This window comes from Canis lupus, chromosome 4 (genome assembly GCF_003254725.2).
Source record: "Canis lupus dingo isolate Sandy chromosome 4, ASM325472v2, whole genome shotgun sequence".
NCBI lineage: Eukaryota > Metazoa > Chordata > Mammalia > Carnivora > Canidae > Canis > Canis lupus.
The window spans coordinates 5,001,166-5,023,966 of NC_064246.1; the positions used below are offsets into that span (position 1 = coordinate 5,001,166).

The 22,801-nt window shown below is 43.3% G+C and overlaps 2 long non-coding RNA genes across 4 annotated transcripts in view; one reads left to right on the forward strand and one right to left on the reverse strand.

Moving 5' to 3' along the window:
* Window positions 1-276: 276 nt before the first annotated feature.
* On the reverse strand, window positions 277-12,228 carry LOC112660848 (uncharacterized). The gene is made up of 3 exons (XR_003137250.2): window positions 11,876-12,228; window positions 7,990-8,084; window positions 277-838 (listed from the first exon to the last, which is right to left on the reverse strand). It is a non-coding gene; the product is annotated as an uncharacterized LOC112660848 (long non-coding RNA).
* The window catches only part of LOC112660847 (uncharacterized), a 28,153-nt gene continuing 6,178 nt past the window's right edge, over window positions 827-22,801 (forward strand). Inside the window, exons 1-4 of one of the 3 annotated variants that reach the window (XR_003137249.3) lie at window positions 827-4,357; window positions 4,587-5,068; window positions 5,594-5,764; window positions 6,549-6,915. This is a non-coding gene — a long non-coding RNA (uncharacterized LOC112660847). Of the gene's footprint in view, window positions 5,069-5,593; window positions 5,765-6,548; window positions 6,916-22,801 lie in introns of those variants that run through there. The other 2 variants (XR_004815344.2, XR_004815345.2) reach the window with 2 other exon arrangements.

The window sequence follows — 22,801 nt, forward strand, 5'->3', positions numbered from 1 at the left end:
AGATGGTAGAGTTCAATCTGTTTTCTGGCCAAGGCCGCGCAGTTAATTTTTATCCTAGTAAAAAATAATAAACACGGCATTAGCAACTAAATGTTTATCAATTTGCAGTTCATTTCCAGCCAGATCATTTCACTCCTGCCTGTTTTTACTGCTAGCTGATGCACTGGAGTGCTTTTCCTGAAACCATATGTGACTATTTAAGTCTCAGCCTCCGTAGCATTTATATGGTGCTTTTCACCTTAATTGGATAATATTATTTGGCTATTTCAGGCATGGTCCTCAAATATTGCATTTTAATGATGAAGAAACTGCAGTGAAGGTTGAATGAGTGGCTGGAGATCGCCCCACAGTTCTTGTTTTGCTTTTACATCCAGCACAAACCTGCGTGTGCTGGACTGTGTGCCCGAGCAGGGCTGCCTTGGTGGCGTTTCTTTTCCTCGTCTTACAGGGGAGTGAATACCAGAAGAGGTGGCAGAGAAGAATTAACACAGGGGGTTAGGAACTCCGAATAGGATGATGTCCTGTCATGAGAGATGAACAACAATAAGAGTGCACTGAAGCTCGAGTGCACCCAGCTGCCCAGGCAGCCAACCCGGTCTGCAAACGCTTTGGCTCATTTTGTCATCCTAGTGGACTTACACCATTTGGTTGTGTCATCTACTGTTCATCACCAGACTGTTAGAGCCAGAAACGATTCAGTGATCACAAAATGAAGGCATGGCTATACTGTGAATCATGCAGGCGCTCAACCCTCTTCTCGGCTTCCTGGTTCTCCTTCGTTTGAGTGTGTCATAGAAATCTTGACGTCGCTACATGCTTCAGGGTGGATCCGCGGTGACTGCTTGGGCAAAGGGAGAGAGAAAAGAACTTGCAGACTCAGCAGTGTCAATCAGAATAAGTGCCATATCCATTCTGTCTCTATCTCCCCAGGGAAATAACTCATTTTTCTCGAAGCCTCAGATTTTCCCCCTGTAAAACGGAGAGGACAGTAGGTCTTCTCTCTGCGGGCCGGCATACAAATAAGGGGCATATGTACTCAAGGCTTGGCATAGTGCTTGGGATGGAGGAGACACTCAAGAAATGCTGCTGATAAGAAGGGGTAGGCTTGACAGGGGCTGGTGGCAAGGGGTTGAAGTTCCTTTATTTGGAACTCCAAATATGAGGCTGTGTCCCATTTCCCAATGAGCAGGTTACAAGTCTTGTGCGTGTCTGTGTGTTTTCTTGCTTAGATTGAATATATATTCTTTTAATGATGCGAGTGAAATAGTCAAATTTCTAGTTATAAAATTTATTGAATTAATTATGTGCAGATATAAAATGATACTCATAAATATACTTATTTAAAAATGTTGCCTTTAAAAAAAAACTTATTATTCAGACCCTTTGTCATCATCTGTCTTTATCATAGCTGGAGCCCCTTTTAAAGTGATCTCTCTCAGTCTTCCAGAATACACCATCCCGCTGCCACCCATATATCTTTGGGATTTAGTACTATTGAGTGTATGTATTGTGGTCACTGGAAATGTTATCTCAAGTGATCTCCATAAAGGTAACTTCTTGTACTGCTTTTATATTTATTTATTTATTTATTTATTTATTTATTTATTTATTTATTTTTACTGCTTTTAAATGTGATTTTAATGAGGTTGGGGCTACATAAGGAAATGTGCACACATTTTTAACGACGCATACTAACATACGAAGGAATGAAATGACACGAGGTCTGGGATTTTCTTTAAGATAGTTCAGCAAAGAGGGGGTACCTGGCTGGCTCCATTGGTGGACCATATGACTCTTGATCTTGGGGTTGTATGTTCGAGCCCCACACTGGGGGTAGAGATGACTTAAAAATAAAATCGTAAAAAAGAATAGTTCAGCAAAGAGGAAAAGGAAAAAGGCAAAAGAGGAACAAGTGAAGCAAATTTGGAAAAATCTGGGTTGTTATTCATCTATATGAAGGGCATAAGGAACTTCATTTTGCTATATGCTCTTCCGATATGTTTGAAGATTTTCATAATAAAACTTTTTTTTTCCCCAATGAGCTTTAAAAGACGTACTTACAATATCTAATACTTGCAGGAATAACTACAATAACTTTGAAATATTTTTTTTTAAAAACCAAAACCAAAACCAAAACTAAATCAGTCTTCCAGGCAACCTCTGTGATCATACCAGACTAGCACTGGTGGAATTTCTTTCGGGGTATTTTGTTATTTAAAATAATGGAATTGAGTGAGCACTTGACAATATGAAGAACTTTAACAGCCACAAATATATGGTGACATCTCATATTTGCCCACATGTGTTATTTTCCTCTGTGCTTTGTTGGGCTCAATGGATGGGGTTGGTAATGGCCCCAAATGGAGAACTTCTGTAAGGGATGGGAAGACTTGCTGCAGGATCCTTTGTCAAAAGTACTTATTACCTAGTGCCCTTGTTGGCATCTGAGCTGGAAGGCACAGGATCACAGGGAACATGCAGTCCTGGAAGCGGGCCTGGTGGCACAGGCCTGGGGATGGGGTGTCAGTGATGGTGTAAAAGGGGAGAGGCAACATTTTCTTCATTGGGCAATGCTTATCCTCTGGAGAAAGTGCATAGAACTGTGGTCTACACAGCCAGAATGAGAGAGTGGTTGGGTAACTGTCCAGTAAACTCAGCTGAAGTCAGGCAAGAAAGTTTGGGCCTAAGAGTCCTAAATATTCACAGTCCGAAGGGATCAGAAAACTCTTCAAAATTTAGGTTAGTTTTGGGGGCACCTGGGTGGCTCAGTTGGTTAAGCGTCCGACTCTTGATTTTGGCTCAGGTCATGGTCTCAGGGTTGTGAGTTGGAGCCCCGAGTTGGGCTTGGTGCTAGGCATGGAGGCTGCTTAAGTTTCTCACTCTCCCTCTGCCTCTGCTTCTCCCCCACCTCTAAAAATTATTAGTTTTGTAGTTATGGCTTTTCCAAAGGAGGAAAGAAAATTTATTATTTTTAGACATTTTTGAAGAATAGGATTCTTTCCATACAAGCATAGTAGATTATTTGCCAGCAAGTATTAAAATTAAAAATACCTACCCAGCTGTGTGGGAAGTCTGGAATTCTCTGGAATTCTTTTTTTTTTTTTTTTTTTTTAATTGCATTGTCCCCCATGAATGCACTATGTTATGCCACAGGCCAGTCACCATCTTTGAGAGAGTTACTTCTAACACTTTGGTGTGTCACCTCATTCACACTTACCATATCATAAGAGAGTCTTTAATATTTTGCAAGAACCTTCCCCCAATCATAAAAATCACAGCATGATGGCCTTATAGTGACTATCTCAACACTGCAGTGCTAGCAGATTGCTCGGAATGCAGAAAAGCAAAACAAGATAAACAAAATACCAGTATCCACAAACAGAAAGCAGGTTCTTTTGGGGCGGTGCATGTCTTTTTGATGAGCTAAGTGTTGATTCTAACCCCAAAAGACAGAAAAGTGTGAGGTTAGATAAGTGTCTGCTAGATTCATGATTGCCATGTGGATTCTGTGAAGTCAGCTTCGAGGTCACCAGCGCTCGTTGCAGAGTAAAGGTCACCAATTGTTCATCCTTGATCCGATTGGGCAGCTCCTGAAAGCAGAACGTGCACCACCTTCTGGAAGCCCTCTGCTAACTTCAGCTCAGCAACTGTGAAGGTGGATGCTTCTAGCAAGGGAGCTCAGGATGGATTCTGCAGGCATTGCTTGAGCAACGCCAAGTGGCCACTGGCCAGGGTCAAAGTTAAACCAGGAGATGGCTATCAAATGCAGTTGTTGGGTTTGGCACATCTCTCTTGAGCTGCTGCGGAGCAGGAAAGAGAGACGTTTGTTTGTGGCTTCAGTTCATCAGTTCTCCAGTGCACTCTTTAATCTGAGCCTTTTTATTTGCTCAAGGGAAAAACAAGTCTGCCTCCGCCCACCACGGAGGATTTAAATCGGACGGTCCCATAGAGTCCTCAGCCCACGCCTTTTTACATTTATTTTCCAGCAACCTTATTAGTTGGTTTGGGATGCCTTCTGCTTGTGTGAAAACATTTTCCAATAGGTTTGCTGCTGCACATCCTATGATAAATCTAATTGTTTCCCCCTGAATCGTGCTGATCTGGGACACTGCATTTGCACTCGCATGTACGCGCTTGCACAAAGGATAGCGGGGCTGGATTAAGGCACGCAGGTCTGGCTGCACAGCCGCTCCCGTTGGGTTTTCTACGCTGTGGTTATCCTGCCTTCTGGTCGGTGAATAAATGCTGTTTGGACGGGGCCTGGCACAGATGCTTTAACCGTAAAGCTTAATGTATAACTAGTGTGTTTTTCTTCTGTGTCAGCAGTTGGCACCACGACACTGTAAATGCGGATTCGGTGAGTCGACGGGCGCGCGTGTCCGGGAGGGGAGGGCTGCCGTAAGCAGTTTTGAAATTCATGCCAGGGGTTGCTCTAAGCGATAAGGTAATTTGAGTAACCTGTACGGACTGTGGACTCGCAGGTTGCAAAAACAGGAAAGTCTCTTGTTTAAAACCCCTCTAAAGCAACATGCGGGCTTCGAAAAGAAGCAGGCTCGCGGTTAGGGATCGTACTTCCTTGTTGATAGGCTGCCGGTGACGCAAGGCCTCCTGGGATTGCAGCGCGGTGACCGCAGGCCCGACAGTTGCCCTGACCGGCCTCTGAAACAGGCCCGGGGCTTTCTGGACGGATGAGAAGTCTAAAAATTTCCCTTTTCATTTCCTCTCTTGTGTGACTTTGTCATTTTTTTTTTCTTTTCTCTAAACCGGTGATTGAAAAGGGAATTTTGCCCGTGCTCTGAAGGAGTTCATCTTGACTTAGTAGCTTCCCTCCCACTCCTCAAAAATCCCACCCTGAAAACCCCAAGCTAAAAAAATAAAAAATAAAAAAATAAAAAAAAAAAAAGCATCCATCCTGGCACATTTTTCAGTGAGCCTGTGTCTGATGAATCTGCTTGTGAAGCTGGATTCATAATGAGAAGCTCTTTAGAAACTGTATGATTTTTTTTTTTTTTTTTAAACCCTCTGGAATGTCTCTGTGTCCTCCGCCTTCTGGGAGTGTAAGGCCCAGGTAAATGCTGTGTCCTTCTGGAAACCCAACTGTCTCACGGCCAACTGGGAGGCTTGCTTGGGGTGGTCTCCGGGGAAGCTCCCAGTATACATGCTTCTGTTCGGAAACATGAAAACAGATGCCATTCCGGGGGGACCCTGCTAACTGACCACAGCACAGAAAGCTCCATTGGCTAGATGCGTGGGCTGTCCTAGGCCTTGGAAACACTCTGTGTTACAAGAAACTTCAGAAAGGGGTTCTCCTGTCTGCCCTGGAGGGGATTCAGTGGGGACAGCTTGGTGGGCTGGACATGCTTTTAAGTGGCCGGTGCTCCTGCTCTCTGTCGAGGGGAGACAGAGGCAAACAGGTAGAAGCCATTTCCACACCCAAATTCCTCCCAAAATCCTTGTGGCTGTATTTTTTGTTACACATCATAAGCACATAGGCATATCCATATGTGTGCATGCATCTATGTACGTATGTACGCACACTCACGTGTTATCTATGCTATTTGGCCCAGCCCACGAGTTCCTTTCAGTTTTTCAGTGAATTCAAAGAAGATAACATAAGGAAGAAGTGTGTATTTTACTGTTCCAGTAAATTACCAGTGTCACATGCCGAGTCTCACCAAACGAACCCATCTTTACTGATTCCCTTGTCTGGGCCCCGATGATCTACCTGGGATGTTTGCATGTCAGGCTGCTCTCTCTTTCTTTGGTAAGCCCAATATATCTGCCCCAATCATGTCATTGGGGCCACAAGGAAATGTAATCCTGCCAAGTGTGGGAGCTAATAACTGCCCAAATGTTAAGGTGATGCTGAAAGCAAGAGCTACTTCCTGGGTTATGCATAGGTGTTGTGGTGTGTGTGCATGGGTGCTGTGTGTGTGAATGAATGCTGTGTGCATGGGTACTATGTGTTTGCCTGGGTGCTGTATGTGTGCATGTGTACCATGTGTATGTGTATTGTGTGTGTGCATGAGTACTGTGTGTGTGTATGAGCTCTGTGTGTGTGCATGAGTGCTGTGTGTGTGCGTGACTACCGTGTGTGTGCATGAATGCTGTGTGCGTGCATGGGTACTACACATGTGCATGTCTACTGTATGCTGCATGTACTGTGTGTGTATATGAGTCCCGTGTGTGTAACTGTGTATGTACATGAGCGCTGGGCATGTGTGTGTGTGCATGTGTATCATCTGTGTGTGTATGAGTGCACATGTGCATGTCTACTGTGCTTTTGGTGCACGGGATGTCACAGGGCCATGGCGGGCAGTGATGGGGAAGTTGCTGGCATGGGGGTTGGGGGCCTGCTTGGGAACAGGTCCTTCACTTCAGGAGTTTTCTTCTGTTTTTTTTTTTTTTGGTCTTCTGTTTCTCTGTCTTTTCCCCTTTAATCAATATGCATGGACATTATAGAAACCTTAAAGACAGGTCGAGTGTGTTATTACATTTCTCCTTTCTGCCTGCGTCTCCCATGAGTTCTAAGTATCTTTTTGCTTCAGCCTCAGGACAAAGGAGAGAGCTTTGGGACTGAGATGATGGAGCAAGGATTCAACACCACACTGTTCTTTTCACTCTGCGCGCGTGTGCTTCTTGTGTGTCCAAAAGCCAGAAAGGAGAAGCCATAAAGGGAAAATAGGCAATCAGATTGGAAGGAGAGTATAAGTTGGTATTTGTAAAATAAAACTTTATTCCTCTCCCCAGGACTCTGCCCCAATTTCCGGTCACTAACCTCAGTATCGGCACTGACCCACTTCTGGCTATTTTTATTTGTTCCTTGAAAATGCCCGCTGTGTGATTAAAGTTTACTCTTGTCAACTTTGTTCCTATCCTCCCTGCCATCTGAGTCCAAAAGTGCAGCCCTTCCCACCTCACTCCCAATAATTACGGGTAAGAGCCAGAGAACAGCAGGGTTTTATTGGCGATGTGACACATAGCGACCCTTTCCCCAGCCATGAGAGACATGAGGACAAGCAGCTGCTGCATGCATGTAGAGCCCTCGGCCTGTGTCTTCACCTTGTGTCTGGGTTCCCCCTCCAAAGCACCACACTCCCCTGGAGATAGTATCTCTGGGTCTCAGTACCTTGGGTGGGAGGGGCAGGTGTCACTGATGCCAGGGCTCTGGCCTCAGCCATGAATGCACAGGTACTTATCTGGGATTACACCCTAAGTCAACAGTGGAACCGGGAAGTGGACTCGGGGTCCGGCATCCTATGGAAAGTTGGATGTATTTGCTTTCCTCTTAAAGCAAACTTTGATTTACTCTTTAATAAGTTACCATGAAGGATATAGTTCTAGAAAATCTAAGTCACATGTTGATAAAAGAGGAGAGGGAAACGGTGAGTCTTTGCATTCTTCCAGCTTTATCATTAACCCCAGGTTTGGAAATTAATTTGCTTTGGAAGGATCGGTTTCCAAGTTTTCAAGAAGGGGATCGTTCCCTATTGACCAGGTGGTTTTGACACCCTTTGCTGAAGGGCATTCCAAACAGGGTAACCCACAGCCAGTCGGACCCCTCGGAGGAGCTCTGTGATCCAGTAAAGAGGGACCTTCGCTTCAGCCGGGTTAATGCCTAGGCTTTCTCACTGCCTGTACCACTTGGGCAAACCTTTTCCTTCTTTGGCCTCAATTTCCTTATCTGTAAAATGGGGATAAAAAGTTATTTCCCTCCCGAAGGTTATTACTTAAGGACGTGTGTGTGAAGGGCCAGAAGGGAGAGTGAAATGGAGTATATGCTTTGTATACAAGCTGTTGGGAGTACGTATGACTTAAGTCATTTTGACTGTTGGAATACCTCTTCTGCGTTTGCTTTCCAGAAGTGTCTCTAGGAAGTCACCTGCCCCAGGTACAAAATGTGATTTCGTCCTCTGTGCTTCTCCTGCTTGTTTCCACAGGAGTGGATGGAGCTGCCCTGGAAGGACTAGAATAAAAGAATGTTCTTACCTCACTGGTGATGGGGACGCAGGGCTGGGGAGTGGTCGGGGCTGAAGGCTTCCTCTCCTTTGTGTGGTCAGCACTTCCTCATTAAACTCTGTGATCTGCAGACAAGGAAAAAAACACACAAGTAGAAAAAGGAGGCGCCCAGGACCCGTCTCATACATCTGTGATGATCTCTGGAGATGAGTGGTTTCTTTGCTTTCCCAAAGGGCCCAAGCATAACTTTGAGGGAGAAGGAAAACACACTTTTATGAGTTCTAACAAGCCTCTCTTCCAACTGCTCCCATAACAAAGAAGTGAACAAGGGTGCAGATCACATCCTGTGATAAAAACATCAGGAGCAAAAGGAGATGGGGGATCACACCAGAGGTGAGGGGTTCAGGGGTGGCTATGCCTTGGTGTGGCCATGAGAAGTGCACTGTCTCTAAAGAGTTTACTTCTTTTTAAATTTCTAATTGCCACACATCAGTAACTCTACAGAATATCAGTGATAAAATCCTCCTTTCATGGGGCAGCCACTCCTCCTGTGCCCTCTTGGTGTACACTGGGTGAGCGGGCTGGAAGGGAGACAGTGTGGCCCAACATTAAAGGAACCTACAGTATTTCTTTCCTCCAAAAGAGGCTGGGGAGCCAAGTGTTCAGGCAGAAATTCCTTGGGGGTCAAAAGAGTGACGAGACAGGGAGAGAGATGTGTCCATAGGTAATGTAGTGAGATGGGCCCGGCTGGCTCTGCTTGTGTCCCCCTGGAGCCCGTGAGGTGGGCCTGGGAGTGGAGCTGCCATGGGGCTGTGCTGTACTGAGCTGGACTGGGCTGGGGGGTCATATGTTGGAGACAAGCTAGTAAGTGGGCCTTAGAGCAAAGCTGGAGGCTGACAGTGTGACAGAGGCTGTAGCATTTCTGTATGTCAAGGCTCCTTCCCATTCCATCCTGACCTGGAGGTGGGTGCTCCTGCCCTGCTATTCTTCTAGTTTTGGGGAAAATAGGTCTGGAGACACCTGCTTCCTAATGGTGTGCTTCATTTAACCCTTGCAGCTACCTGGGGAAATGCACAGAGTCATGCTCCTTTCACAGATTAGGAAATTGAAGCTCAACACAGGGCAGGAGCCTCCTCCCCACATCACCCAGCAGGGAAGTGATGGGTCTGGGAACTGTCCTGAGTCTGCCACCCCCAGGGCCTCCCTGCAGAAGTGATCATTCCTTGCCAGTGCTTTGCACTGTGTGCGAGATCGTTGGGGGGGCGGGCGGGGGGGAATACATGGAGCTGCCCTTAGGCTCACGAGGCCTGCTTATTATGATTCAGCACAGCCAAAGGCAACACCTTTGGGTTCTTGATGGGCACAGTGCCAGATAAAGAGACTGTCACCAGAGCAGGGGCTGCTTCCCGTGCATGGCAGGACTCTACAGAGCGGCAGAACAGATGTTCAGGGAGCAGTTTGCTCTGGGGTGGCCCTGCAGGAAAGTGTTCTTTATTGGTTTCCTGGAATCCTCGCTCAGAGACAGGCCTGGCCATGGGGCTCTGCCGGTGGAAGCTCCTAGTTGTGAGCACGTTTTGGCTCTGGAAATTTTTTTTTCCCAAAGATTTTATTTATTGATTCATGAGAGACACACAGAGAGGCAGAGACACAGGCAGAGGGAGAAGCAGGCTCCCTGTGGGGAGTCCGATGCGGGACTCGAACCCAGGACCCTGGGGTCATGACCTGAGCCGAAGGCAGATGCTTGACCACTGAGCAACCCAGGCGCCCTTTGGCTCTGGAAAATTTGAGAGAGACTCTCAGCACTGTCTCTATGCTTGGGATTTGCTCATCCCTTCCTCCCTACTTCTCCAGCACAGAGGAAGCCTCAGGAAATGAGGGAAATGTCTTAAGAGGGAGTCCACCCAAGGTGGCAGAGTCTGGTGTGATGCAAGGCCCCTGGTTTGGATTCATCACGGCCCTTCTACGGGGTTCCTTGGAGGCGGGTGCCTGAGCAATGAGCCAGCCCCTGCCTCCTGGTCCAGGGCCCCACAGGGTGGGGGAGCTCCAGAACCTGGCCTCACGTGACCTTGGGGTCACATGCCAGGGTCTGCCGTTGGGCCCTGCCCCCCTCAGAGCAGAGCAATCTACCTTGGAGAAGGAAGACCTGGCCTGTCCGGGTTATTTATGTGTCTTCTGGCCTGCCTTTGTTCTGCAGAGTGGTGTGCATGAAAGGCTGGTGGGGCAGGGGAGAAGTGCCCATCAGTGACTCACACAGGAAATTGGAAATCGGACACCAAGGGTCTACCCCCAATCCGCCTCGGACTCACAGCCTCTGGCTTAAACAAACCCAACACCGGCCCTGACCTTTGCTCCCCCTCCATCTGTGGCTGGCCCGGCCTGCCAGCAGCCCGCTCTCCCTGCCAGGCCAAAGCTTGCACAAGTCCAGCCTGGGAGAGATTCCTTCAGGTGTCCAAAGGAAGGCTGTGGATGCAGCCTATGATTTTTCTTTTCTGTTTCTTTCTTTTTTTTTGGTCTCCAACAAAGTGAATCCTTAAATTTTTTCTCTTTAAATTTTCATCCATTATATTCATCAACGCAAAGAGATGGAACATTTGGCAAAATTATTTTAAGTAGCACTCCAACCTGTGATCGTAATTTCAAATCAAGGAATTTGCTGAGCAGCTGTGGGAAGAACAAAGGGCCTGGGGGAGGGGAGCCTGCGTGGCCAGAGCAGAAGCAGCTGGGGAGGCAGGTTGTGCATACATGGAGGGGGAGCTGGTCTTCTCGGGCAGGCAGTCCATCTATGCGGGGCGGGGTGGCACTGCAGTTTCCATCTGCTGAACACACCACAGGCTCCCCTTGAAAATATATACATGGAGCAGAGGATTCGGAGTCAATTCAATAAGACGGCTGAGAGCTTTAGCTCAGGAGTGGGACAGACCCGGCCTTGAATCCTCAAGCTGCGCAGCTCACCAGCCTCTCCTGAGTCATCTATGAAATGGGAACAGTCATAGCAACCACATCGTAGAGACCATTATGATCTATATTCCTTTATCTGGCCTAGTTACTAGCACGTGGTAAGGGTTCACAATGCTATTACTATTGCTGGCCCGCCGAAGTGGACAATTTATGTGCTTCATCTTTGCAAATGATTCATTCAGCCAACATCTGTGGAGTGCCTATTACGCTCCAGCTGCAAGGCTGGGTGTTGTAGGGGTACAAACATGTAAAGCATAGGAATTAATATGCTGTTAAATAAATAAGAATACTCCTATTGAGTTGAGGAATAATGCCTCCCAAGACCATTTAATTCATTCACAAAGAACTTTTCTGAATAGATGGTCTAGCACAAACGATTTGAAAAATATACGAGTTAAAAAAAAAGGAAAGCCGTCTCATTTCCACTTGTTTTTGAACTCACTGCTTTTCAATAAAACTATTATCCAAATTAACTTAAATTCTTAAAATAAGCCCGGCTTCATACCTAAGAACTTCAATCAGCTAATTTGCAGATAATCAGACCTATTTGCAAACAATCTGATTTGTCTAAGCACCGAAGAGTGACACGTGTGTACTTAGAAAGGCTTTCACTTGTCAGGATTATCCAATTGTGCTAAATTACGGCTCTGAGAATCAGACGTTATCTAGACCAACCTCTCCTCCTCTGAACAGTATTCGTGACAGATAATAGGTAAGCTTCTGCTCCAACTCTACTAGGAAAGGAGAGCTCACTACTTTAGAAGGTAGTGAGGTTGAACAGCTCTAAAGGTGCAAGATGGAACAGTTCATGGGAGATTAATTTAAATTTGTACAACACGTGGAAAGGATGAAAAGCCTTTTTGTTGTTTCTGCTTTCATCCTGCTCCCCATTTCTGTAGCCTGGTCTTGCTTTGACTGCCTGTCTATCTTTCCCCTTTCACCCTGAGCCACCGCCTACCTTCTGCCCCGAGAGAAGCAGCGCTAGCCCTGGTCACTGTTGGGTGGCCAAGCGTACGGCGCTTTGGAAGCTGAGAGCCAACATGCAGTTTATCACTCCTTGCCCTGTTCTCTGGGGGTGGTTCAGCCAGGCTCTGCTTTCTTGGAAAACAACAGTGAACTTTGTTCAGCCAAAGGCTTATTTCCTAAATTCTGATATTTGCTCACTGGCCCTCCTCTCTCCAGCTGTTCCCAACTGCTGACCACTTCTTAGGCATGCGGCTAGCTGCTTCTGCTACTCCAGCACTTTTTGGAAGGCAGCCACGAGGGGCCAAGGCAGATGAGGCACAAGGACTGTTGCTCGTGGCCTTGGCTTTGTGGTCTGAATCCATGATTGCGTCACTTGGAAGGTGTGCGTGGGACTTACCTTTGAAACCAATGGGCTAAGAGCAGAGCTTTTAATGAGCACAACAGTAGCTCCACGAAAATCTGTAGTTGCTTCATTTGCTTCACACGTCTGGTTGCCTGTAGAATTGTTATAATAATAATAATAATAATAATAATAATAATAATAAATAAAAGCAAATCAAGAGCAGCTAAAGTAAGAAGAGAAAAGGCAAAGGTTTATTTTTGGAGTTCTTGAATTCGGAAACTCCTTCTGGCTTCCTCATTTCTCCTAACTCAGCTTTCATTTCATGCGGGCTTTGGGGCTCTGGTCTTTGCCTGGATCCTAAGTCCCAGAGGCCCTTCTGGCTCTCCAGATCTTGGAGTGAGGTTTCATCCAGCCTTTCCCACCCCACCTGATGGTTGTCCACTGGCTGGCCCCTGGGAGTTGCTGGAGAAACTCAGACCCTGGGTTGAATTGGTTCCAGGCTGAATTCTGAGAGGCTCACCCAGTGGTCTCCAAATCCCCTAGGCCGCATCTGTACTGTAAGATGGGCTTTGTTTAGCCTGAGTGGCATTTAACATAATTTGGTTTGGTTATCAACATTTTAGAAACAGGAGATCACAAGAAATCCAGATTTTTAGCTCAACTCGAAAAATTGGAGATGGGGCAGGATTGTATCTTTGGTCTCTCTGGACCCGAGTGGTAGCTGCCCCTCTGACAGGTGGCACACACTCTCCACTTGGCCACCATCTCTGCAACAACAGAGAGTGTCTTTCTGGACCCAGAGCCAGAGTATTAGATGCTAGTGATCCATGGGCTTCCCCCCTCCCACCACCAGCCTCCCCACATGACCTCATTCATAAAGGGCCTGCCTGATTCTTCTGCACATTTGAGTTTGCTGTGTCCATGCTCAGTGGAGTGTGTTTAGCAAGAGGATTGCTGAAGACACTCCACTCCTTATCTGTATTAGACTCCAGGCCCACCACATTCTTCTTGCTTTCCTTCTTCCTTGCTTCCCTCCCTTCCTCCTTCCTCCTTTCTCTTTATCTTTTATCCCCTCTTAAACAGAAAAATAAAACATACCTATGGAAAAGTACTCACAGCAGAGATCTATAGCTCAATGATTTATCACTAAGTCCACACCAGTGCCATTACCAGGTCCACAGACAGGACTGTGCAGCATTCTAGAAGCATTCTTTCCCTCCTTTATTCCTTCCCCACCACTGGTAACCACTATCCTGACTTCCATGGTAAAATATCCTTGATTTTCTGTATAGTTTTACCAGCAAAATATGTGTTAAATGCTAGTTTTGCCTGTTTTTACGACCTCATGCAACTGTGACTCTACAATATGTATTCTTTCATGCGTGGCTTCTTTCACTCAACCTTGTACCTATAAAATTCACCCCTGTTGTGTATAGATGTAGTCTATAAATTTTCATCACTGGATAGTATTACCTTTTATAAATGTGACACGATTTTGTCTTTTTATTCTACTCTTGATGGTCATTTGGGTTTTTCCCAGTTTAGGGCTAGTATAGACAGGGCTGCAAAGGGCATTCTTGTGCTTCCATACTGGTGCATGTATGCTTTTCTGAGAGTATTACCTCCGAACTTGGGATTTTTCCCATGGAAAGGTTTTAAATTATGGATTTATTTGTTGAAGAGTTATTTGACTAAGATTCATATTTTTCTTGTGTCCATTTTGATAAATTACATCTTTTAGGAACTTAGTATTTATCTAAATTTTCAAATGTAATGGCATAACATTGTTTATAATATCTTCTTAACAATTTTTAATGATGATGGGCTCTGTTGTGATGTCTCCTTGTCATGCTTGACAGTGATTATGTTTATCTTCTCTTTCTTTTCCCCCTTGCTCAATGTTGCTAAGGTTTTGGGGTTTTTCTAAATCAGTTTAAAAAAATACTTTATTTATTCATGAGAAATACAGAGAGAGAGAGAAAGAGAGAGAAGACAGAGAGAGGCAGAGACACAGACAGAGGGAGAAGCAGGTTCCATGCAGGGAGCCCGACGTGGGACTTGATTCCCGGTCTCCAGAATCAGGCCCTGGGCCGAAGGCGGCACTAAACCGCTGGGCCACTGGGCTGCCCTCTAAATCAGTTTTATTACTCTTTCCAAAGAATCCAATTTTTGGTTTTGTTGATATTTCCTATTGTATATTTGTTTTCTAGTTCATGAAATTCTGCATTCATCTTTCTTTTCTTTTTCCTTTGGGTGTAATTTTCTGTACTTTTTCTAATTTTTTAAAAAGATTTTATTTATTTATTCACGAGAGACACAGAGAGGCAGAAGACACAGGCAGAGGGGGAAGCAGGCTCCATGCAGGGAGCCTGATATGTGACTCGATCCTGGGACTCCAGGAGCTTGCCCTGGGCCAAAGGCAGATGGTAAACTGCTGAGCCACCCAGGGATCCCCTTTTCCTAATTTCTTGAGTTGAGGGTTTAGTTTATTGATTTTAAGATGTTCTTATAATCTAACATATGCCAGTAAGATTATATGTATAATTATTTATTTTTTAATTAGTGTGGGGAGGGGCAGAGAGAGAGGGAGAGAGAGAATATTAAGCAGGCTCCATGCCCAGTGGGGCTTGATCTCACAATCCTGAGATCATGACCAGAGCTGAAATCAAAAGTTGGATGGTTAACTGACTGAGACACCAAGGTACCCCCACCAAGTAAAATTATAAATGATAATCTAAACATAGCTTTAACTTTATCCTATGAGTTTCAATATGCAACATTTTGTATATTTTGTACAAATTCAGTCATTTGACATTTGTTAAGATTTGCTTTATGGTTCAGCATACAGTTGATTTTTGAAACTCCCTTGTGTTCTTGAAAAGAAAGCGTATGGTTAGTAGTTGTGAGCTCAGTGTTCTGTTTGTATCTATTAGGTTATAGCTGCTGACTGTGTTGTTTGAATAGTCTGTTCTTACTGACTTGTCTATTTGTTCTGTTAGATATTCAGAGAGATGTGTTAAATTCTCCCATTATTATTGTGAAGAGTATTTATGAATATTTGTTGGTATTTGCTTTATATATTTTGAGGCATTGGGTATATGTAATTTTCAAATGCTATAACTTCCTGGAGAATTGAAATTCTTACCACTAAGAGTTGAAATTCTTACCACTTCTTTATCTCTAGTAATACATTTCACTTTAAATTCTATTTTGTCAAATAAATAAAATAGGTACTCCTATTTTCTTTGGATTAATGTTTACATTGGATATATCTTTCTATCCCTTTACTTTTATCTGTTCTGCATCCTTAAGTGTTAATAAACTTCTCTTGTAAACATCATACAATTAAACAATTAATCTAGTCTGACAATTTTTGTCTTTTAATTGGTGCCTTTAGTCTGTTTATATTTACTAATACAATTTAATTAACATTAAATTTAGTGTAATTTCTGATATATTTGGAATTAAATCTACCATACTATTAAGTGCTTTCTATTTGTTCCACCTATATACTATCTTTATCTTTCTCTCATTTTATTGCTTCTGTTGGATTATTTTTTATTATTTTTTATTTATTTTTTTATTTTTATTTTTTTTTAATTTTTATTTATTTATTATAGTCACAGAGAGAGAGAGAGAGGCAGAGACACAGGCAGAGGGAGAAGCAGGCTCCATGCACCGGGAGCCCGACGTGGGATTCGATCCCGGGTCTCCAGGATCGCGCCCTGGGCCAAAGGCAGGCGCCAAACCGCTGCGCCACCCAGGGATCCCTGGATTATTTTTTAATAATTCCATTTCCTTCCTCTATTACTTTGGAAATTGTATATTTTTGTGCTATTCTTTTGGAGATTGGCCCCAGGATTACAGCATAAACTATTGTGTTGTTAGGGTCTAATATTAATTGATGGTTTTATATTCTCAGGCGTTTCAAGGACTCTGGAACACTACTCCATTTGCCCCCTCCCAAATTATTTTATATTATTGGTTTTAATTTATTTTTATTTCATTTTATTTTTATCTTTTAAAATATTTTATTTATTTATTCATGAGAGACATAGAGAGAGAGAGGCAGAAACACAGGCAGAGGGAGAAGCAGGCTCCTTGCAGGGAGCCCAATGCGGGACTCAGTCCTCAGACCCTGGGATCATGCTCTGAGCCGAAGACAGATGCTCAACTGCTCAGCCGCCCTGGCATCCCTATTATTGTTTTTTAAAAAATATTTATTTATTTATTTGAGAGAGAGAGAGAGAGAGAGAGAGAACAGCAGGGGGAGGGGCAGAGAGAGAATCCTGAAACAGACCACTTGCTGAGTAGGGAGCCAAATGTCTGGCTCTGCCTCAGGACCCTGAGATCATAACTTGAGCTGAAATCAAGAGTCAGTCACTTAGCCAACTGTGCCACCCCAGGTGCCCCTATACTATTGTCATGTATTTCAAGTGATACATATTTTAAATCTAACAGTTTTTAAGTTATTTTATATAACCACTATCCATTTATATTTACCTATATGCTTGCTATTTTCTATGCATTTCTTTCCTTCCTGCATTTCTGACTTTCCACCTGAGACTATTTCTCTTGGACCCAAAGAACCGTCTTTAATATTTCCTTTAGTGTGAGTGACAGATACTCTTACTTTTGGTTTATAACTATCTTTAGTTGATGCTCTTGGATATTTTGGTTGAGTATAAAGTTCTATGTTGACAGTTCTCTACTTGCAGCCTGTTAAAACTAGTTTTCATTGTTCCCATTGAGAAGTCTGCTGTAAATCTCATTGTTGCTCCTTTGACAGTAATCTGTTTCTTATTCTCTGACTTCTTGTAATATGTTCTCTTTGTTTTAGTTTTCAACAGTTTTATTATATATAATTCATTTAGGTGTGAATTTCTTTATTTCTCATGGTCGGGGTTTTTAAGGGCTTCTTAAATCTATAGCTTTATGTATTTAATTGGTTTTGGAAAAATCTCAGTCATTACCTCTTCAAACATTGCTTTTTTCCCCCATTTTCTCTTGTCTTCTTTTTAGGATTTCAAGTACTTTTTTGCTCATATTATTTCTCTCTTACCCTCTCTTTTGTCTTTTCCCTCCTTTAATCCTTTATGTTTCATTTTGTATATATTCTTCTGATCTAACATCCAGTTCACTTCATCTCTGTCTGGTATGCTATGAAACCCATCCACGACTTCTTAAATTTGGAGATTATATTTTTTAGGCCTGGAGTTTCTGTTCATTTCCTTTTCATGACTTCTAATTATTTTCCAAAATTCTCAATTTTGTCTTTTATCTCCTTGAATATAATAAGCAGACTTATTTTAAAGTCTGTCTGATAACATGAATATCTGGAGACCCTTTTTTTTAAAAAAAAGATTTTATTTATTCATGAGACACACACACACACACACACACACACACACACACACACAGGCAGAGACACAGGCAGAGGGAGAAGCAGACTCCATGCAGGGAGCCTGACGTGGGACTCAATCCCAGGTCTCCAGGATCATGCCCTGAGCCAAAGGCAGCGCTAAACTGCTGATCCACCCAGGCTGCCCTCTGGAGACCCTTTGAGTTTATTTCTATTGTTCACTGTTCTGCTGATTTTTATTCTTGTTATTTTTGCTTCTTAAATAGTTATTTTTGCTTTTTATAGCAGATGTATTTGCAAAACTAATTGTGGAAATGATTTGAGGCCTATGATGATACCTTCCTCTAGGGAGGATTTACTTTACTTTTTCAGGAGCCTGGGAGCACTAGCACCTTGGATTAATTTAACCCAATTTTAAGAACTGAAAATGATTTGAAAGTGAGCTACATTATCTGCAAAGGCCTAGCTATTTCTGGTTAATATTTTCTCCTATGGTACAATCCTTCAGTGTCCTATCCTAAAGATAAGGATTTTCCTGGGACATCCAACTAGGCAAACTCTGGACTCCAATTCCTGATTCTTTAGCTGTATGATACTGTCAGAAGGGCTATTCAGGCCCTTAGCCTCTCTGCTGCCTAGTCTGGAGTTGGCTAACAGTCCAGAGGAAGAGAAGCTTCTGGCGTTGGATCTAACTTCTGGACCTCCATTTCTTCCAGTTCCTAGCTTGGTAATTCTTCACTCACTCTTGTGTCAACTATCTGATGCCTCCAGACAGATGATTTTTACATTTTATGTAACTTGTATGTTTGTCCTCACTGGGAAGATTGAGGCAAATTATGCCTCCCATGGTGCTCCTCTAATTTCTCCTCATTGTCAGACTTTTTTCTTTTTCTTTTTTTTCTTTCACACCTCAGGGGGAAAAAATATCTCTTCTTCTTTCTAAAGCAAGCCCTTACTTGTGTGACTTGGTCTTCTTTCTCTCCATACTTGTCTAGAATCATAAAGCATCTTCAGTCTCTCCCTTCACACTGGACCTTCCAGTGCAACTATCCTCTATACACAAAAAATAAAGCCATGCTAAACCTAAACCTAAACTCTGCAGTTCTAGCCAATCACCAGACCATGTGGTGCTATTTTTGATGACAGTTTTTGCTAGAACAGTGTCTCAGTTCCTTTTTTTTCCAGAATAATGTTGACAAGTCTGCTCAAATTAGTGTTCCCATCTTGATTGATTCACTTGGCCGGAATAAATTTACAAATCAGTGGAGAATAGTGGAGGAGGGATGGAAAAAAGAAGAGATGGAAGAGGAAATTATGCAGTCCAGCATGTAATTTTTTTTTCTATAAAGGTTTTCTCTCTCTTGCTCCTACTATTTCCCTCTCCTCCCTTTTAGTGTCAGAGTTTTAAAAAGGGTAATCTATTCTTGCTGTTTCTGAAACATACATTCTTATTTAAAGGTCACCAAAACATCCCGGCTACCTACCCTGTGACCTTTTCTTGGTCCAAATTCTTCTTGATCTTTTTGCAGAATTTGTCATGGTTTCCACCTCTTTCTTTTAAATTCTCTCCTCCTGCAGGTTCTGGGATTCTTGACTATCTGAGCTCTGCTGACTAGTCATTTCCATTTCACCCTTCATTCTTTTTTTCTACTTCCCAAAGGTAGAATTTCCTGAAGGTTCTTGGCCCTCTTCATTTCGTTCCTCTTCTCACTTCTTCTCATTATAGACTCGGCCTTCATAAATTTATACACACCTTTTTGTACAAGGACACCCAGATCTAAATATGTGGCCCAAGCTTCTCTGCAGGCTTTCACTTTTGCATTTCTGAATGACTGTCAACGTCTTCTATCTGAATGTTCTAGAGGTCCCACCAAATTTTTTGTTTTCATTGAGCTCATATGGGGTTCCTGGGTGGCTTAGTCAGTTAAGCGTCTGACTCTTGATTTCAGCTCAGGTTATAATCTCAGGGTTGTGCGACTGAGCCTTGAGTTGGGCTCTGTGTTCAGTGTGGAATCTGCTTGAGATTCTCTCTCTCCCTCTGCAGTCCCCACACCCCTCCCACTTGCACTCTCTCTCTCTAAAATAAATACATCTTTAAAAAATTGAGCTCATAATTTCTAACTGTAAACTTCCTCTTCCTTCTAATTCCCTGTTCATCATTTGTGTACTACATCCCTATGTCCACTTTTCCCTCTACATTAAGTGCTCTTCCCTTCACCTCAACTTGTTCACATCCCATATAGTTTCGTAGGACCAGTTCAATGCTCCCTCCTTCAAGAAATCATCAAGTAATGTGAAAAAAGTCTGGATTTCAGCAGTGAGAGATATGGTTTAAATCCAGGCTCTGTTGTCTTCTTTTGTCACAAATTTTTCTCACCCATAAAAATGGGAATAAGAGTGACTAATTCACAGGTTATTGAACAGATTAGATGAGTTATTTACGAATATATTCCATTTCTTTTACTTACTCCTTAGCAGTAAGGTTCATTTTTGATTCACGTGGCTCAAGTACTTATTAAATAGTTACCAAATGAATGGATTAATACTACACAGTTTGCCAAACAACCTGGTGCTGATGTCAGCATTTTATTCACCAGTTAAAAAAGTCAAACCCATTTTATCTTGTTCACTTAAACATTACTTGAGGATATGCAGTCACTACTTTGATATTTTTATTTCTATCTAATTTAATGGCTTGATTTAATGTCACATAGCTGCTAAGATAGGTGATGCAATCAGGCCTTTTAGAGCCACCATAGCCTCCATCTGTTGTTGCCTTCACAAGGGAAGTTTGGATTATTGTCTAGTGGGTTGAATGGTATAGATAACTGGCGTTGGCTGGAAAGGTTCGCAAATCCCATCACCTCTTTTTATTCTTGTTTAATTTATCCAGATAATTGCTTCAACTCTTCACTTGTCCTGATCTTTGTCAAATAGCCTATTGGGTCCAGGCAGCCATCTGTTCATATTCCCCTAGTCTCGTGTCTCTTTTGACCTTCTTTCCTCCTCCTTAAAGGTGGGTGAAGCTGGCTTTGGAAAACCATCCCTCAGCTGGGAAGTGGCCCTTTTCCAAGAGTTCATCAGGCGCAATACACCTGTCTGCCGGGGTGGACATGCCAAGCACTCATCTCCCTCCTGGCCTATCATATACAGCTGAATACGTTTGGCTGAAGCCCTAGCAATTTGGTTATTCATTTTCTGCTCTCAGCTGAGTGCAGACCACCTGGTCAGAGCTTGGCTCACCCACCTCTTAGTTCCCTTGGCTGATAGTGTCTGGCAGCCGCAGTATCTTAGCTCCTTTCTGCCTTCCCCACTCTTCATCATTAGGCAAGTCCTTTAAGGAAAGGATAAATGAAGGTGAGGTGAGGTATGAGCACACATGGTGGAATTGCCATAGAATAACTGGGAAGTTCCTTAGAACAAAGTTTTCTGGTCATGGGCAGTCTAACAGGCTGAATAATGGCCCTAAAGATATCAAGATATCAGGCCCTAATCCTGTAACCTGTAAATGTTACCTTATCTTGAAAAAAGTACTTTGCAGATATGATTAGGTTAAGGATCTTTCAGATGGAGAGAGTCTGGATTATCAAGGTGATCCCTAAATGCCATTGCTGGTGTTCTTATAAAAGAAACACAGAGGGACCTTTCACACACACACACACACACACACACACACACACACACACACACGAAGGCAATGTAAAATTGGAGGCAAAAGTTGGAGCGTTGTAGCTATAAACCAATGCCAACAGCCAACAGAAACTGGAAGAGAGGAGGAACAAATATTCCCCTAGAGCCTCCCCAGGAGGCAGGATCCTGTTTACACCTTGACTTTGGCCCAGCATTACTGATTTTGGACTTTTGGACTCCAGAACAGTGAGAGAGTAACTTTAATGGTTTTATGCTAACAAGTGTGTGGTGATTTGTTACAGTTGCCCCAGGAACCCAGAGCAGCCAGTGATGACGAGGCAGAGGCAATCACTGCAATATCCTTTCTAGGCTAGAAGCCCCCATCCAGCAAACCCATGCCTGGGGTGCTCCAAATGCCATGTCATAGTAAGTCTGCAAATAATTACCAAACAACACTTTGATCAGTGTTCAGCTGCAGTGCATAGGAGCCACCCTAGTTAGCATAAGCAGAAAGAAATTCTTTGTAAGGCATTCAAAGGCTAGCAGAAGGGCTGAGGAGACTCTAGGCCGAGCTTTCAGGGTTGAGTCCATTAGGAGATGCTATTCTTGCCATCACCAGGTAGCTGGCTGCTCAGCTGCTCAGTGGCTGCCCTATAGCCACTATAATCTGTGCCTCCAAAGTGGATGCCTTATGCCACACTTCTCTCCCCACTGAACCCAGTTTCAAATTCAAGTCTTGTATGGCTTCCTGTTACTTGAGGAATTTAAATTACAATTGGGACTTTAGCTCCAGGGGAGTCTGAGGAATGTGATTTTTAGCTTTATAGTTTCTGTATTATAGGCAGGCAACTTCCCGTGGTGATGGATTTTGCAATCCCGATGCCATGGGCACTGAGTAAGCCAATCTGCAGTTTCTAACACAAGCACTTACTATGTGCTGAACACTGCTCTAAGCCAACATGACAGTCTCTGTGCTTAAGGAGCTTATTTTCTCATGGGTGTAGTATTTTCTCATGGGGGTGATGATAAGTTCATCAACAGACACAATGATGTCACAGACAGGCAAACCTTTGAGTCCAGATCTCTGCAATAAAGTGAATATCATAATCAAGACAATCAAATGAAGTTTTTGGTTTCCCAGTACATACAAAAGTTATGTTTACATTACACTGTAGTCTATTAAGAGTGCAATAGCATTAGTTCTAAAAATATATATACCTTTATTAAAAAATACTTTATTGCTAAAAATGCTAACCATCACCTGAGTTTTCAGTGAGTTGTAATTACTGATCACTATAACAAACATAGCAATAAAGAAAAAATTTGAAATGTTTCTAGAATTGCCAAAATATGATGCAGAAACACAAAGTGGGAAAGTACTGCTGGAAAAAATGGTGCCAAAAGACTTGCTTGATGCAGAGTGGCCACAGACCTTCAGTTAGTAATAAAAAAGCAGTATCTGCAAAGCACAATAAAGCAAAGTGCAATAAAACAAGTTATGTCTGTGCTGGTAAGTGCTATAAAGAAGATAAAGCAGAGTAATGATCTAATGGCCAGGTGGGGAGTATTGGTTGCTTTAGTTA